Genomic DNA, 19594 nt, shown 5'->3' with positions numbered 1-19594 from the left:
ATGTGTGTGTGTGTCAGGGTTCCCACTCTTTTTCAAAAATCATTTTCCAGGATATTTCCAGGACATTTCCAGGACTATTTTTGGATAATTCAGGACGGATATTTAATCCGTCGGACCCACAATTTGGACATACACAGCGACACACAATGCATTTTAGAGACAATGTGACTTTAAGGTTGAAATGAGTTGTAATGAATGAGTACAGTGTGTTAGGGAAGAGGGTACGTCCAAAGACGTCATAAGAGCATAGTATGGCATGGCCGCAAGGAGAGTCACGTTCTTCTTCTGCAGTTAGTACTAAGGAGACTAGTGATAGGAGGGATTACATTAAACACTGACAACTGGATCTCCTCTCTTGACCAATTTTGCGAAGTTACAGAGTTCAGATTTTATCCATTATGGCGTTGCACCCACTGACCATGAGCACAGTGTCTTTAAAGGATTTATCCGGAGTTGGAACAAGTTTGCCTGATTTTTGCATGTTTGGGATGAAATACAGTCACTCTAGAGCAAAATCAAGGCAAAAGGATGCGTTTTGAGAAAGTTTGATAATATCACGTTAGCCTCGTTAGCCATATCAGCTATGCAATATGAAAGATTGCGGGCATTGTTTTTCGGCGGTTACACACATTTCAAAAACACAACATTTTAAAGTCTTGCACAGCTCAAAACAACGTCACACGTACCTCATAATATGTTGAGGGTATCCACACATAAACCGAAGTGTCCAAAGCCCTTCATGTATTCTTGAAAGGTATGCAGAATGTGTTTTGTGAAGCTACTACCTTGAGAATATCTAAATTACGGTCAAGACAACTATTTGACACTAAAGCCCACCAAGTAGATTGCCGAGTGCGTCGCATCATCAGCTATGATTATTTCCATAGCGAGTAACCACAGCTGATGGTGCGACGCACAATTTTTTGTAAGGAAGTGCTAGCACTGCCTATTTTGTAGGCCTATTATGACCGTAAGCAGGTTTTCGAGAGATATATAACGCCATGATATCAGCCAGCGACTTTTCAGCAAGCCAACTAGCGACTTCTAGCGACTTTTGGCAACACTGAGTCAAAGAATATGAATGTGTATAAGTGCAATCAAAGATGGCAACCTGACCAAACTGTGTGTGTGTGTGGACAATAATCAGTCCCTCCAGGATTTTGCACTGGGATTTTGTGATTTTTGCGGTCAAAATGCCTGATTTTGTGGCGGCATTTTCTCATTTTTTGCAAAGATTTTGCTGCATTTTCTCATTTTTTGCAAAGATTTTGCATCCCTTTCTGGGGGTTTTTTGGTAACTGAAAACCACAATCAGTCTAAGCAGGCTTAAGACAAAAGAGAGAGAGATTCAGAAACACACTTCCTATATAATAGAATAATAGAATATTGTCAAAAACAGTCAGAGCGTCTTATAGCCAGTGCGTCCAATGTGTAAAAAAAAAAAATCATGGCCGCGACACTCATAAATCTCTGTCGATATTTTAGAACGACTTCGGGGGAAAACGGGACAGCGCGTTATGAAAAAATACTTGTGGTAATAGCCTACCACTAGGCCTAATGAAGAGCGTCGCGGGGTACAGTAGACAGGCTGTAAGCGTTACAATGTCACCTGTTGGAAGACGCGTCTCTCTCTCTCTCTCTCTCTCTCTCTCTCTCGTGCTCGTATTGCAAGCTGTTGCATATTATTTGTGATGGCATACACGCTCTCGTTGACATGGCTGTGTGCATGGTTGCATGGATTCGCAAGACTTTATTGCAATAAACACAGTGAAAGCGTGGAAGGGCCGTTCACTTCCTATCTCGGTGTCCTTGACTGAAAAGTTGCAAAACTCCACACTTCCGAAACCTTTGCGATCGGCACTACAGTGATTGTTATCAGAAGGCTTGTGCCTACGCATATAGACCCTTAAATTACAAACATTAGCGAACATTGAAAAAAGATCAGACAACGACCGTCGGGTAGCATGCTCATGAAAGCGACAGGGGAGAGTGGAGAAGTTCCGCAAAAATGTAGCCTATACGTAAGATGTTTGCTACTGTGCGACAGTACCGCCACTATTTCATGACTGCATACACTTCTTCGTCATGGATAAATGGGCAACAATACTTTTTCCACCCAGGATTACACTGAAAAGTAGGCTATACTGCTGTTAAAAAAAAGGTCATGAGTGTGCAGCACCGACGCCTGCGTGTAGGGAGGGGAGGAGAGACGCGGAACAGCTGAGATGAGGGTCGCGACTTCCGAAATAGCAGGCAATTCTTTTTCAATGTTTCAGTGACATATTAACAAAAATGCTTCGTATTGGTTTTCGTCTCCGGTGGTAGGCCTATTGTAGTCACATTTTTATTTTTTTGACGAAAATATAAATCAAACTCCACAGAATGTTGAAATTTTGCGGGAAAAATGCGGCTTTACAGGAATTACGCGGCATCGTGAAATTATGCGGAATATCATTGAATTTGCATGAATCCACGCGATCGCTGAATCGCGAAAAACTGGAGGGACTGAATAATGTATTCAATAGGCGGATATAAATTGAATTGTCATGTCTAGACTCGGAGAAGAGTAAAAATTATACCACAAACAAAATCGGGAAAAAGTTGAAGGAAAAAAAATCCAGGACAAATATTTTTTTTCCCAGGACATTTGGTGAATTTCCAGGACTTTCAAGGTTTTCCAGGACGTGTGGGAACCCTGTGTGTGTGTGTGTGTGTGCATGTTTTGTGTTTAAACCAGCAAAAATATTGGTGTACACATCAATATCTCATACCATAGATGCTATAATGCAGGGGTCGGGAACCTATGGCTCGCTAGTAGAGATGGGATTTATGGCTCTTTTTCGGGATCCGGATCTTAGTGGCTCGTTCCTTTCAAAGAGCCGTTCAAAAAACTGGCTCTTTTGGCTCTTTTTTAAATTATTTATTCAGTGTTAAGAATGTAATATTTTGAATCCTCCTCAAGGTAATGTTGTCCAAACAACAACTGATTATTATCCTGCTTCTAAAGACCGTTTTCGCCTCTCTTCTTTGAGGCAAACAATTGTGTTTTTTCCCAAATTGAATTACTCTGGTCGCGGTCACGTGCTTAAAATGAATGAAAAATGAACTAAATAACGGTTGAGTGGCTCCCCCAGCTGTGATCCGGTTCCCATCGTTCACTTCAGGGAGCCGTTCAAAAGAACCAGCTCGTTCATGAACGACACACCTCTACTCGCTAGCCACATGTGGCTTTTTTGGGAACTGCATGTGGCTCTCGGACAAACCTGTCATTTGTTTACTCAACAAGCAATGAATAATTTTGGTACGGCACTAAATTAAAAATGGACCTGCTGAAATCAAAAAGTTAAAATAATATTCAAAATATAAAGTATGATTGCGCATTTAATCCATCCCAGGTCTGTTCTCTACCGCTGAAGTTCACGGTTAGGCCTACGTCTGATCAGCTGAGCCAAGCACAGGCCTTCGACGAAGGCTACTGTACAGATATGAAAAACATGTTTTTTTATTGGACAATGCCGTGCCCGCGCTGGGTCGTGTCGTGTGAGATAACATTCCATCCGTAATGCTTTACCTAAAGTTCAGCTAGCTAACGGTTGTATCCAAAACAAAGAAACTGTTCACAATCATGCCATTTTGATGGCAAGTGGAGGAAACAAGTGAGGGATATAAATGCAGCGCTGTACTTCTCCCTCTCTTTGGCTGAATCAGAAGTCTTTCCCAGTTCAGTGTGATTGCGAGATAACTGGTGCCACAATGCGTAGGTAAACATAGGGTTGCCATCCGTCCCTTGAAATACGGAATCATCCTGTATTTGGCAGTTAAATCATGCGTTCCGTATTGGGTAAGGGACGCGATTTGTACCGTATTTTCGTGAATTACTAAAAATAGACATGTCAGCCACATATCAACTGTAAAATGTTAACTATTGCCAGCGAGAGCAAGATGAGCTCCCTCTCTTGAAGTTTTCTCTCCCTCCCTCCTCATGCACCTTCCGTGTGTCTGTCTGATGGCTAGAATAGAAGCACCCCCGCCATTCTCATTGGCAACTCCGATGCATAAAAGTTACTTACGGTAATGCATGCGCGTGGCTTCTTAAATGCATATCAGCACATCCACAACTAGTTTTAATTCTTCTTTCGTCAGCTCTCTCCCTTCTTATCCCCAATGCAAGCGTTACTTTCATTCCCTTCTGTGCATGACAGTTAGCATTAGAAATAATGGCGAAAATGGTAAGGCTAACACAAAAAATATGTTTTTAAAAATTGGCGTTTATGGCTCTCTCCACCAAAAAGGTTCCCGACCCCTGCTATAATGTATTCTCATCGACATATAACAGGCTGTATCGGCCCTGCCGATATTGTTATTGCTGTGCAATGTGTATGGAATGATTGAAGGGTTAGTACTTGACAGGGTGTTGTGGTGGGATGAGTTTTGGGTGTCTTACCAAGTGGGTCTCCAGTATGTCGATCACAAGTTCTCTGTAGTAGGTGCACTTGGTTGTTGTGTTTTGCAGGGCGGCTTCCAGGGTGGTTTACTGTTTGTCCTTGTCTGCAAGTATTTTGTTTTGGTTTTTGATGGTTGTTTCCTGGTAGAGCAGCTGTTCAGGCATGAAAACGGGTCAGGGGTGAAAAAGGTGAGAAAGGTGCGGCGTGGTGCGGTGGCACGGAGCGGCGTCTGTGCTGCAGCGGTGCGCGCGCATGTGTGGTGTGCAGTGGCGTTTTGGGGGGATAGTGTTGTACAAGAGTCATACTAGGGGGGTCTGAGGGCATGGTCTTCCATGGGAGAAAATGTAGCTAAAACCGTCTTTAAATGATGAATTTTAAGCATACTGTAGCAACCCAGGGACAGTGAACATAAGAAGAACTGCCAACCATTTTCGTTACCTCATGATTGTCATGCTGTCACGTCTGATGAGGGGGGCAGATGTCTGATGAGGGGGGCAGATGGACGGACGGATGGAATGGGTTATGGTTCTCAGCCTTTTTAAAAAATAACTTCCCCCTTGACCTCATCAAAACCCTGCCAATGCCCCCCTTATAAATAAAATGGACTAATGCCCCCCAATGGCAACTAAGCACCCCCTCCTCTCAACACTATCCAATGTCCCCTCATCGCTTGCCTGGTTGTGATCTCATTTGAACAGTTAATCATCGTATTTCAGACATCTTGTAATAAAAAAAATCTTTGTCACAGTTTGGATAAACTACTGAAATTTTAGTCAATTCACCTAGTAGGCCTATATCCGTTTCCCTATGAAAAAAATAATAGGAAAGCTCCAATTTTGACCATGAAAAAAACTGTTTGACCGTGTTCCACTAAATATAAATCGGTAGAATTTTAATATATCATTTAGATGTAGGCTATAGGGATTACAAAAAACTTGGCATGATTCCTATAACAATTTGTGTGTGTCAAACGATTGACTAAGTTAGGCTTCGCTCTTTCTCCCCCTCTCTCTCTCTCTCTCTCGTGCGTGCTATAAGAAGCCGCAGCATATCGAAGCATGATGCTGGATACCTCGCGTCGCCTACCGTAAATCCTCTAATTGTGGCCTGTATTCCATTACTGGCCGGGATTCTAATATTGGCCGGTCTCGCGGTCGGCGGATGTAAATTGGGGCCGGTCTCTTGTACAGGCCGGGTCTAAAAATAGAATCAATGATTTATTGTCCGTTTACCGGATATCTCACGTTATTCTCAAAATCCACAACTGAAATCATTAAGCTGGTTAACATTAGACATAGTTCCTCACTCCGAAAAAGGACTCATTTGCGACTATAAAACAAACGGTGCAAAAGACTAGTTATTACATGTGAGCAGTGTGTTAATATCAGCTGTGTGAGAGCGACCGCTTCGGTCAGCTTTCCTGAAGACGCGTGGGTAACCTATAGCAACAACACGAGCCCGGAATACAGCCAGAGGAAAAGCGCGCCCATACAGAAAGAGATTTTGCCTTGGTTGCAAAGTTGTGAGAGCCCTCGTCGTAAATGCATTTGGCTGTCAAACTTTTACTATGCGTTGCCAGTGGAGGAAAATAGAAGGCACGCTACAGTATTAGACAATAATATGGCTACCTCGCTTAACCTTCATATTTCAGTAACGTACGCTTACACATAGAGATTGCTTCAGGCTACGGACCGGAGACAGAAATTGCATGTATATTTCCCTGACATTTGGCTGCAGCAAGAAACAGGTTGCCTTGCGAAGTGGAGTAAAATAGGGAGTGAAACAGTCGCAGATATTGGAATACGACCGTCAATGTCAATGTTGTTGCCGCATGTCGTGTCCATAAGCTCAAGGCGAGAACGGGGGTAAAGAACAGAGGAGGAAGGGACACACGCCCCGTGAGTAAAAAATGGACCGACGATGGTCTCCTAGTCATTCGCACCATACCGTAACTATTATGGTAACGGTAGCCTACTTTTTCAGTAAATGAACCAAGTATTTTATTGGTTCAAAATACGGTAGACACATGGTTTTATTCATTCCATTGGTAGTCTGTTTTGCTTAAATAGGAATATTGGCCTGTCTCTAATTCTGGCCTCCTTCCAATTATGGCCTGGTCCAAGATGCACTTGAGTAAATACAGGCCCCGGCCAATATTAGAGGATTTACGGTATATGCGCTTCGTCCCCGTAGCGCCTACTAGATACTTTCGCCATTTCGTAGCGCATAGAGCCGTTAAAATAGCCGTCGGGAAAAGGCTAGAAGAAGGAAAGGCTAGGCCTACCCAAGCTTTCATTAACGGAGCTCTTTTGAGAATAAATCATTTTTCACGTGGGCAGGGCAAATGCGGTTTCAAATTATTAGGAAAAACAGCTTAACCACTGTGGCTAACTACATCCACTCACTTCTCATCGAAATGCTTGCGTCTTGATGTTCTCATAACAAGAATCATGATCTCAAATAGCTAACTCTCTGGGAAATGTGTAGACTAGGCTATCTGTGACAGATCGTTTGGACATTTTCTTATAATCAGAGATGTTCTACAACTATGTAAAAAAAAAAGATTTGATACAACCACGCCAGCCCCGCAGACCAAAGTAACACCTGCGCTTTCAAAGAGAAGTACAAAGGGTGGGACTTAGATTTAGCTCGTTCACGTTATTGGCTGTGCCGACATCAACAAATGCTGTGATTGGTGAAACGTCATTGTCAGTTGTGGAATCTGTGCTGAAACTTTATGAAGTTTTCTGCGGTAGAGCGCTACACAATGATACAGTAGGCCTAAGCTGGCGCTACACTTTTCTCCTCGCTCGACCCCCCCCCAAAAAAATTTTCTCCTCGGATCTACACGATTCACAGAAATGACCCATTTTGATTTCAAAACGGCGAATTTCGCCGAAAGGTGAGGGATTTTCATGCCTGAGCTGTTAGTCTTTTGCTTTGTTTTGTCGGGGGTAAGTTAGTACCCTCCTGGTTCATGAGGGTGTTGATGGTTGGCCGTAGGTCCCGGGGATGGTCCAAGTAGCGGTCCTGAGTTTGGTACCGTGGAACGGAGAAGAAATGGTGGTATTAGAGTATGTGTTTGGCTTTGTATATGAAAATGTAATGCAGTGTTGGTTTCAGTGTGTTGTGTTTGCATGGTTTATTTACAGTGAGGAGAGCGTAGCCCTGAAGGTGGGCGTCAATTTTTGGGACTCCTGTGCGCTGTATTTTGGAAGGAGAAGCCATCTGTTGCAAAAAATGTCAGAAGGAGTTACGTACATACACTTGTTCACCAGCAAACACCTTAGTCAGACAAAACATTGCTTGATTCACCGAAATTCGGTTCCTTGATGGAGCCGAAAGGAAGGCTAAGGTTCTACTTGGCATCGAAACGTACCTTGTCTGTCAGTTCCACGTTTCGGTTCCCATAGATATTCATCATGTCAGTTATCATTTCACATTTGAAACCCCGGAATGTTGTAAGAACGGCAGTCGCATATTTATCGTAAAAAATGGCAACATTAATTGGGATCACATTCGGGCTTGCAGAGACTGCTGGCAGGCTACCTCCTTTCAAACAGTTTGTGAAATCATCTGTGGATACTAACGCTGTTACGAGAGAAACTACCATCAGTCTTTAACACATTGAGTACCGACGACGTAATAATGCGTTTTTCACGCCCATGCGTTGTATACCAAAACGTAAAAATACGTTTTTGCATTTAAATATCATATTTTGAATCTACACCCTTCAATGGACAATATATGTGATTTTGGTAGCTCTGTGATGGACATAAATGACAACATTTGCAGTCCAAAGTTGTTTGATTGTTATGATGTTTGAGTGTTATGATTTGGATATTTTAATTTAACTTACCGAGATGTCTGGATGCCAACCCATGTCGCCTATCGCGCTGCCTGCATTGATTTCCCTAGTACGGTCACTGTAGCATGTGTTGTCTCTGACTTCACGCAATAGGTAAACACCATTGTATATCGTGCCTGGAGTATCTTGAACTTTCTGGACTTGCTAGACCTTTACCAGATCCTTGGATCCAAATGGCACCCGATATGTGATTGGAGTAATGCGCTCCGATTTGGACGTTTGATCGCCAAAAAGATAAGTTTCTGTGTCTTCCTGTATGTGAGAAGCCAGAAGCTAGCATGGCTACATATCATGATTCCCTGATTGTCGCTCCCAACGCAGGACGCTCCCCTGTCGGCTCGCCCCCACTAGCCAGACTATCGATCCCACCGCCATATAACGGAGCTAGTTATCTTTTTGATGTTATTTTTTTGTTTCTAACCCTAACCTAACCCTAACCTTAAATTGCTTGTATGTGGCAGTGTATGATAATACGTGAGATATAATCGGGTGGGACTACACGTCCGGGAGTGATAGAAACACCTGGGACTACACGTCCGGGAGCGATCTCAGTTGGGAGTGTCCATCTGCCACCGCATATGATTCGGATCGGATGGGCTAGGCTACATCTAAGCATCATATCATTTGGATTTGTTGTCAATGTTGGGCTATTATTTCGGGAGTCATCGGGAGCTATTTTAGCAAATGTGTGCAAAGAGTTTGTGTTCAGTCCACGTGAAAAACTGGGATTTCAAAGGGCATCGATTGCTGGTGTCGAGAGCAGGAGGTGTGCTGCCGTATTCGTGAATCGTGCTATGTTGTTGTTTCCCTAGTAGCCTACGATCGGTAGCGTGTATTGTGTCTGACTTCACGCAATAGGTAAACACAGAGACCATTGTATATCGTGCCAGGAGTATCTTGAACTTTCTGGGCTTGCTACCTAGACCTTTACCAGATCCTTGGATCCAAATGGCACCCGATATGTGATTGGAGTAATGCGCTCCGATTTGGAAGTTTGATCGCCAACCAGATAAGTTTATTTGATTATTCACCCCCATGTTGAACTGTCTTCCTGTATGTGAAAAGCCAGAAGCTAGCATAGCTGGCTACATATGGATCGGATGGGCTACATCTAAGCATCATATCATTGGCATTTGTTGTCAATGTTGGGCTATTATTTCGGGAGTCATCGGGAACTATTTTAGCAAATGTCCGACCTTCTGCATGTGTGCAAAGAGCTTGTGTTCAGTCTGTGTGAAAAACGTGGATTTCGAAGGGCATTGATTGCCGGTGTCGTAGTGGTTTAGAGCAGGAGGTGTGTCTTGACGAGCAGGAAGATGTGTGTCAGAGCTAACCTTGCACCAAATTGTGATTAAAACCAACTCATCCCCTTTCAAACTCGTCACATTCTGAAGAAGCGCACCCTTCACAAAAACCTCAATATCTCCGATTGTAGCTGAATTCCATGGATACCCGCTTCGGTTTAGCGTGGGTTTACTCGTCAATAAAAGCTCGTAGAGACACACAGTTTTCACCTACTAAGAGGGCAGCGTCTCCACTTTCGAACGAGTCATAACATATTTCAGTGGCCCTATCACATAATAAGCTGTGAGTCTACAAAAAACGTCAAAAAAGGGCTTAGAACGCTGGTATTCTACGGCATAATTCCGTGAGCACCGCCGGTATTCAATGTGTTAATTTGTGTAGGCTTACAGAGAAGAAAAGAGTAGATGGAAAAGGATTAAAACTTTGTCTTCGAGACAGCCACTGCGAGCCAACAAACAGCAAGACAAAGTGCGCAAACGAAGCATTGTATAGTTCTTACGCAGATGGTTACATCGGCGTGAGGAAAGTTAGGGGTCTTACACACCAGGGCGGTAAAGCGTCGCGGAACGGCCACGTTTTTTACCGGCGTCGGTGAAAATACATTGAAACCTATCTGTCCTTGCACACCAACCGGCGGTAGTCGAGCGTCAGCGGCGCGGGAGCCGGCTCCGCGCCGCGCTGCATTTGGAAAATAGAACTCGAGCGTATTTTTCACGCCGGCGACCGGCGGTGTCTCATTCAAATGAATGGCAAGGTAGCATGCTAGCTTTGGCTGTGGGGAGGGTTTTGAATAGGACTGGCCGCGCACGCCGACGCTGTCAGTGTGAAAGGCAGAGAAAAACACGCCGGCCAAAACTAAGCAGAAAGACCGCCTCCGTCCCGGGACCGTTCCGTTCCGCAGGAGACACCGCCGGTCGCCGGCGTGAAAAATACGCTCGAGTTCTATTTTCCAAATGCAGCACGGCGCGCTGACGCTCGACTACCGCCGGTTGGTGTGTAAGGACAGATACGTTTCAATGTATTTTCACCGACGCCGTTAAAAAACGCGGCCGTTCCACGACGCTTTACCGCCCTGGTGTGTAAGACCCCTAAAATAGGAACCGAAAATTACACTGTCAGGAACTAGCATCAAAAATGAAGGTTCTGGAACCGGAACCGAAACCGAAAAATTCTGATCGTTACTCAGCCCTACCCCTGTACTTTGTGAACAGTAAGGGCTTGTTTTAAAGGAAACTGTTTACGTATCCGACCTTTATAATTAATCTTTTCTTCATCTGGTAAAGGTTACTTTTGTTGGTGAGCATATAGAATTGAATGTGTTTGTATGAAGTGTATTTGAGGTGAGTGTGTTGTTGTAGCTTTGAGGGAGGTAAATGCGTTGGGTTTTTATGCTTTTGCTAAGATGCTTTCAGCAGTGGCCGGCTAGACTTTTTGACGGACAGGGTCGCAAAAAACCTGTCATTGTCCATTATTATTTGTCATTTGTCATATAGGCCTAAGCTATAATGCTTATATTTAATAGCCTCACTTGTTTATTATTGACTTATTTTCATTAAATTTCAATAAAAATTTTATTATTCACAGAACAAGCGTGTTTTAATAATACAGTGGAATCCGCTTATAGTGGTCACGGAAATAGTAATCAACCGCTTATATAGATCAAAAAGCTTGGGACAGAATCATTTCTATACAAATGCTGTTTAAATAATTCGTTAACAGTGATCAACATTTTTTTTTTTATGAATGTAAACATGTGCAAAAATTATTGAAAAACTCCGTGTAGCTACATGTATTTAATTTTTAACTCCCGCGATTCCTTTCTCGACGTCTGCTTCTGCCCTATGCCAGAGAGGTTTACTGCGCGAGATTCCACTCGCCACTTTTCCGGGTGGTAGCCTACTGTAGCCTACTCTAGGGGCACCAACTGAGGAGTGCAAACTCCATACAGTGAATGGGCTGCGCTCTCCCGACAGCACCCTGTGAACTGCAGGCATGGCTCGACTAGTGAGTGAGGACGCAACCTGTTTACATAGAACCTCTCCGGTGATGAGGCTGTGCAAACATGCCTCTGCATCGCTAGCCAACGTAGCCTAACGAGTTGACACCGGGCAGCAAGCATGTGAATCGTGGCTCTCATATTCTGGGAATGAAAAACATAGGCTCTTCGAGAGGTATGAAAAATTACCAAAAACGAGCCAAGATGTTTTGGCGAAGCTTAGCATTCCTCAGGAGGCTACCTTGTGTTTAAACTGCTCCCGGCTGCGTCTCCCCACGAGTCCCTCCCACTCCCCCTCGCCCTTCTCATCTCTCCTATGCCAGCAAGCCCAGCGCGACTTCCCCAATTCTAACCAGTTCTTTGGCTTTTTAAAACTGTCAAAAAAAAAATCACGTTTTAGGCTAGGCTACTACTGTACAGCAGGCTATGCAACAGTGTGCTTTTTATCGGTGTAGCAATTTTAAGTGCCCAGTCTAGCGGCGTTTTGCAGGCATAACCTGAATCACACTGTGCAGAAACTCGCCAGAAAACGTTTGTGGAATGGGAACTTTACAAACTTATTTGACATCATAAGAGATGACGGCCCGTGTGTGGTCTATGCTTTGAAATGCATATAAGCCTCGTCTTTCTCATCGCTCATTTTTGCCAGACAGGTAGAGACAAAAAAGAGGTGAAATAATACAAATTCGGTTTTAGTAATCACCCGCTTACAGTGTTCTAATTGGCTCGGACAAACGTGATCACTATAAGCGGATTCCACTGTAATTAATAATTCATTCATGCTTTTCTTTCTGAAGGTCAGAACTTGATTTCCCCGCTGTTAAAACATTGCCGCTGTTGTGCCTTAATTCAGAACGTTGGACTATTTTTTTTAGCTGAACGAAGACGAACGAAGAGTCCACATAGAATTGTTGAAGTGGTAGGCCTAATCTGATGTAGGCTGACAGCTCAAATTTTCCTCCTTGCTCGCATGGACTTGAATAGTGTGCTCGCTTGTGTGTAATCAAACGTATGGATACGGCTGCCGAGGCGATTGTCATTAGATGCTGTGTCTTTGCCTACTACTGGAGACATTGAGAATGTACTAGCTCCGAAACATCTGTCTCTCCAGTTAACCTTAGACTTCTGTTGTATATTTTCGGCTTCAATACACTTTTTCACACAAGTCTTGTGTGCGCCTTTTTTCATTATCTTGAGTGTCTTTGCCTCCGACAGGCGACTTCTCGTGGCGGTTTTTATGTTATTTTGAAGGCTGCACCCATGCTCAGCTGGCTGAATCCGCGCTCAGCTGCAATACTGGACACTGGGATAACCAGCGCCACTTCAGCCAACGCTCTAAAATTGGGAAACATTTCCCCTAAGCGAAGTGATGAGCACTGGCTGAAATGAGATGTTGACGTCCTCTATCTGGAAGCTACTGGAGTCTCTTGCGTCTTCCTCCTCCTCCAGCTCCAGCACCAGAGCAACCCTGTACGCCCTTAACTGCCCTCTGATGGGACAGCCAGCGCGTAGACTGTTTCAGACTCAGCAAGTTGTGATCATCCATGTCTTTTTGGAGTTCATTCAGTCTATTTGTTCGGATGGGGGAGTGTTTGTAGTACACGTAGATGTTGTTAATGGTGGTGACATAAGCATCTATCTCACGCACAGCCTTTGATGCGTCTTGGGCTGCCAGTGCCTTCCTGTGCGCACCACAGTGGATGTTAACGAGGTAGGGACAGTCATTCTGGCGCAACTCCGGCTTTTTGTCCCACCATCACATTAGCACCATCACTTCCCAACCCAACAACCCGAAACATCGCTACACCAAGACCAGAAAGCACATCTTTTATTTTCGCCGAGATGCATTCGGCGGTGCCAGAGGGTATGGCATAGCTAATGGCTCACCATTCTGTTGAAGTGTTAAGTATGTTGTTGACCTCTCAACAGTTATGTTAGTTGTTTTGTCTATGATCACCCCGTCATATCTGCTTTTTGCGATGCGGTCATCAATGGCAGAGGTTACGGTCGTCGCAATCGCTTCCTCCATCTGATTGACTGTCGTGTAAGAATTGTGTTCACAGGTGGAAGTTAGACACAGAGTCAGAGATTTGTCAATCATGTTTGCTGAGGATACTCAGGTCCTTACAACGATACAGCTTAATCAGTCATATTCCATCGGAGAAAGGCGCATTTCTGCCCTCCAAGTGTCTGTAAGGTAGTTTTATTGAACTTGTCTTGTCAGTTTTGATTGGCTGTCCTGATCAAGTGATCCTGACAGAAGCTACAGAGTACCCTCAGTGCCCTTATCGGGAGACCTAAGAACATTCCTCTTTTGATACTAACAGAACACAGGGGCTGCAGAGTACGTTCAGACACCCTAACGGTGCCCATCCATTTGTCAGTTTGACGCAAGCCGTACCAACGCATTCAATTCATTTTCAATGAAATGCGGCATATCGCTGTTACCGGACTCGCATAGCATGTTGGGATTCCGGCACAGCGAGCGTGGGTCCGGTGGCACGTCAAAATTTGAGCTCTCCCAAAAGTTATGCAAATTAGCAGCGGCTGACGGACTGCGTTACCCAATGACTGTTGAGCACATGAAGATGTCCCATGATACCTCTGGTCTTCACGAAGGTGCATTTCCCTCCGTAAAAGTAGATTTTTGATGTCTGTCGAACTTTAGGATGTACAAAATATAGACTATAAGCATTCATGTTGCACGTGCTTATGATGCCTGGGTTCAAATGATTATGTTCGATTTCGACCATAAGCATAACAACACGAGGTCAAGCTGTGTGTGAATAAAAACACATGTGCCGAGGTCGGTAAGAGTATATTGAACTGTAATATAAGGGCAGATGGTTTGCTATCCAATACGTCGAGCTGCAATAACGTACCGCTATAATGGATGGCCGGCCTAAGCCATTGTTAAGGTATGTTACAAATGTATCATGAGTCTCTGAGGGCACTCTGTAGCTTCTGGCAGGATCCCCCGATCAGGACAGCCAATCAAAACTGACAAGATAAGTTTAAAAAAAACTACCTTACAGACACTTGGAGGGCAGAAATGCGCCTTTCTCCGATGATATGACTGATTAAGCTGTATCGTTGTAATGACCTGAGTATCCTCAGTAAACTCTGAACATGATTGACAAATCTCTGCCTCTGTGTCTATCTTCCACCTGTGAACACAATTCTTACACATGGTGAGTGTAGGTATGTGCACTGTTCAAGTTTGGACACCCAGCAGACTGCAAGAGATGAATCAGTTTAGGATACTGATGGCTAGGTGTGCTTGTGTTTGCCATGTGTAACACAACTGTAAGTTGTGTTTTTAGTGCCTCGTTGCAGGCAACCTGGGATTTTTCTACGTACTTCTCCTTCTGCACACTCCGATTGGCAGGGTTCGATGAGGCTGTGGCCGTTTTTGTGGTCATAGAGGGCCGATTTCTGCATCGTCGTGCAGCCCTTAACAAAGCCATTGTTGGTTTCTGCTCTCCTGCAAATGTCACAATACATTTTGCCTCCTTCTGCCCTCAGCCAAGAAAACTCCCTCTCCCACTGAACTCTGTACTCCCATCTGACCTCCTTCCCGCTTGTTGCCGCTGACAGAACAGCCGTTACTACAGGCCCGGTGTCCGGTTACCGGCGTCGGAGAAAATACATTGACACGTATCTGTCCTTACACACCAACCGGCGGTAGTCGGGCATCAGCGGGGCGGGAGCCTAGCCTGGGAACTCCCATACTGCCTTAAGTTCTACACAATCGTTTCGATCTGAAAGACAGTATGGCGAGGATGACTCATAACGTCCAAGATCATGGGCACTGTGTCATAATGGCCAAGCATTCCGACCTTAACAGTTTCTCTGCCCAATCAGAGAGCAGGGCAGTGTGTCATAATAGCCAAGTATTCTCTCCCCTACGGAATTTACAATAGGCAACTCCCCAGACCTAATCTCACTTGTGATTAGACCGCGTTCGTCTCACGTCCGCTCCATTCGGATTTGGTATGTCTGACACCTCATCCTCCAGTACATCACTTACTCTCTTCTCTCATCTCTCAAGACCACCGGGGCTGGGCTTTTTAAAGAATCCTTTTACACTAAGCTGCCATGTCACATCTTGCTACGCAGAATAGTAGCCCAAATTTCTTTTTAGGAAGGGCTATGATCGTAATGCTGATCGTAAGTTGTGATGCTGACCATATGCTCTATCCGGATAGACAAAGAATGCACGAGCGATGAAAGAGATGACGGATAATTAATGGCTAATCAATAGGTAATTAATATGCACGAGCACACCACCGACAGGTCGGGCGTGAAGGCTACCATTAGTCTATCTGTCATCCCCTGCACTATGAAGGCTACGCCTAAATGTTGTTTTGCGTGTGCTTTCATTAAAATGATCGCAGATATTCGTGCATCCGTGATCCTAAGCGTCCTTAACAATAACAGCACTCTATTACATACAGGAGACAGCGAATTGACACGACTTCAATGCATCTCTTTTAAAAAAACCAAAATTACATGTTGTCTGCAGATGATTGAGAAGGGGAAAGAGCCTACCGAAACATAGCCTACATAGTTATCCTACCCTACTGCAGCCTAGGCTACATCTCAGACTGTGCTAATGGTTTTAAATCAGAGCATGGCTTTGAGCGCGATGGGGCAGAACACTTGCGCAGCTAGCTACAATATATCGACCCACTGAACACCAGAACAGCCATAACCCCGGCTCAGATTGAAAGTTGGTGTCGGCAATGAAGCTTATGTAGAGTAAGAAAACTGTCACACCTTGCCTTTTATTTCAGTTGTGATTTTTATTGCCATGTTTATTATTGGTAATGGTTATTGTAAAATCCATCAAAATGACGGACGGCCTTCAGATTTTTCCGTCATAGCTAAAGAATATCCGTCAATGCCTTTGTAGGGCAGAATTGCCCAGGACACACAACCAATTGAAGATAGTGAAAAACACTGAAGGCACACGATTACGCAATATGGCAAATTAAACCAGATATTAGATGTCTGAAGTAGGGATGTGCTCGAATGTTCGAATATTCGTTATTCTTTCGAATTTAGAATAGCCCTGTCGAATAAAAAAATCGAGCCAGTCTCAAAATACACATTGACATTCATATAAAATGCAGACCCCACATAAAAAAAATTGTGTTGGCCTCCCTTGCTGTGTTAAGTGACAAATTAAAACTACTGCAGGGTTTCATTAAATTAGCCTAGTAGCTCTAAATACAATACTCATCTTTCAACACGTAAGGCGAGTGTCTCTGAAAGCGTCCCGCCCCCCTCCTACACACACACTGTTTACAGCCAGGGAGAAGCCACGCATCTCGTGCATTTCAGGAATGGGCATTGGGCATTCATCAATAAATCGTTGACACTGTAAATCTGCAATTGGTGATGGTTTTGTAAACATGGACTGTCATCTGCAACTATTCGGGAATAATGTCACATCAATTTGCATCTGATTTGGCCAGCGTAAACTTCTGCAAGGTAAGCTACCCTTGTAGCTGTTACCCAATATCAATGTCAACAATGGCAGGTTATTTCAATATCTCTAACGCTAATAATTATAAGCTAACAAGTGAAGTAAACATGGTACAGCTGAGGCGATTTTATCTGGCTCACTACACTATAATCTTCTGGGGGTCGTTTCATATGGAGTTCCTTCGGATTTGGAGAACAAACTTTTCCTAAGTAAAAAGCCCCTGTAGCCGTGCGAATCGGGATACTGTCTGTCAACAATGTCAATTGCTAACTAGTTCTAATGCAGCCCAACTAGCGAACAACTGTTCTTCAGTGGGGTTTATTTTGCCATGCTACGAGAATGGAAGGAGGGGAAGGGAATGAGAAATATTTCACGTCATGGACGCACAGACTCCCTCTTCCAGTGAACGTGCTGCTGGACTTTCAGAGGTGTACGACTACGCTCGACAGCATTTCCAGGAATTGTTCCCCCCCCATGCTGTAGATGGAAGGCCACAGTAAAGAATGCTACAATGCTACACGGATCCATTGACTTTCACTAGCTTAGCAACATATTGCCTCTTTCAACTTGTCTTAAAGCAAGACAATGCATAACATGAAAAATAAGACACTTTATCACCTTTATAAACCCCAGCCAACGATTTTAATTATATTAAGCCCCAAAATAGTGGCATACCCCTTTAAGGGATCATCTGGGCGCTTTCAGTACACACTCAACAGAAATTTTCATTGTGAGCGTCCGATGCACTGAAACAAAGTGCCCGAAGTGCACAAGTGCGTGAGTTGAGGCACAGGGGGTGTGTGTGTTTGTGCCTGCGCACGTTCATGCGTGTGATACGTAGCTCTATGAGGTGATAGTGGTTTGTGGCAGAGAAAGTAAGAGAGGAGAGAAGAGGAAAAACATTTCCATAGTAGAGAGAAGCATTTAAATTTTAAATTTGGAGAGAAGCATTTTCCTATTAAGTAGACAAAAATGTGGTGTGTGTGTGTGTGTGTGTGTGTGTGTGTGTGTGTGTGTGTGTGTGTGTGTGTGTGTGTGTGTGTGTGTGTGTGTGTGTGTGTGTGTGTGTGTGTGTGTGTGTGTGAGAATTTGTGCTCAGGCACATTGGTGACTGTGTCTGTGCATAAAAAAATATACATGTGCGCGCCCTCTTTTTTCAATTGGCTATTGTGGGATAGAAATTTTGACAGAAAAACCCAGAGGAGTTTCACAACACATTACCTGTCCGTCAGTAGCATTGCATCAGACAGGAGTGGACTGGGCCTTTACATCCTATGTCACAACAGTGAGGGCTATGCTGTATGTGTCCTTATACTATGCTTCCCTACAGAGGCAAAGTGCCAAATGTAATCTGTGTAAACTACATATTTTGTCAAAATTGAGTTTGGAGATGAAAATTGGGTAACACTTTCTATGAAGCCCATATCTATAGCGCATTATGAGCGCATTTATAACAAATTATAATCCGCATTATAATTACTTACAATGCATTATGACTACACCCATGAAGTTTCATGATGCTTTGTGTTAACAGTAATGAATAACCATGAATCTAGCTTATTTTATGAATCCAAGGGTGATATGAATGCTAGTGACTGGACATACACTACAGGCTGCCTGATGGGGCTTACAGTACATTATGCATTATACAGTGCATTACAGATGCATCCATATGAACTTCACTTTACTTAGAGCACACATTGACAACTTATGATCTCACATGGAACATTATAGCATCTTATGAGCCCTTATGGCAGTTTATTATCCAGGTCTGTGCATAGAGGGGTATAAGTACTCATAATGTACTATAAGCCCCATCAGGCAGCCTGTAGTTTATAGCCAGTCGTGAGCACTCATAACACCCTTGGATTTATAAAGCATTATAAGCTAGATTCCTGGTTATTCATAACCATCATGAACCATCATGAAGCATTATGAGTTTAGTCATAATACGTTGTAAGTACAGTAATTATAATGCACATTACAATTTGTTATAATGCGCTATAGATACTGGATTCATAGAAAGTGTTACCGAAAAGCGTTCTTGTGACAAAGCAGTATGTTCCTTTTTTGTTACTCCACTTTGCCTTTGTAGGGCAATATGCATTTCACATTTTGGTTTTACCATGTTACAGCCATTTTGATGCTTTTTATGTTTTGACCTATTGAGATAATATTTAAATATGAAATATTTAGTTTTTATGCATAATACGGATGGAATGTCTATGCGTTCTATCCCAGCCGAGTCCCCGTAGTGTTTTGTCATTCCTTGGAACTTTGGAAAATAGACCACCACAACATATGAGATGAATCACTGTTAGAATAATAACAAATGTGTGAAGATCTTCAAGCTCATTATTATTTTCAATCTTCAAATACAGCTCCTTTTCCATCTCTGTGAGTGGCAAACTCTTATCATGATGCAGGTCATCACAACAATCACTCGAATTTAAAGCAGCAAGAGCATTAAGTGGTATGGTAGAGAAAGG

Source organism: Engraulis encrasicolus, chromosome 20, assembly GCF_034702125.1.
Source record: "Engraulis encrasicolus isolate BLACKSEA-1 chromosome 20, IST_EnEncr_1.0, whole genome shotgun sequence".
Taxonomy (NCBI): domain Eukaryota; kingdom Metazoa; phylum Chordata; class Actinopteri; order Clupeiformes; family Engraulidae; genus Engraulis; species Engraulis encrasicolus.
This window is presented reverse-complemented; position numbering follows the sequence as displayed.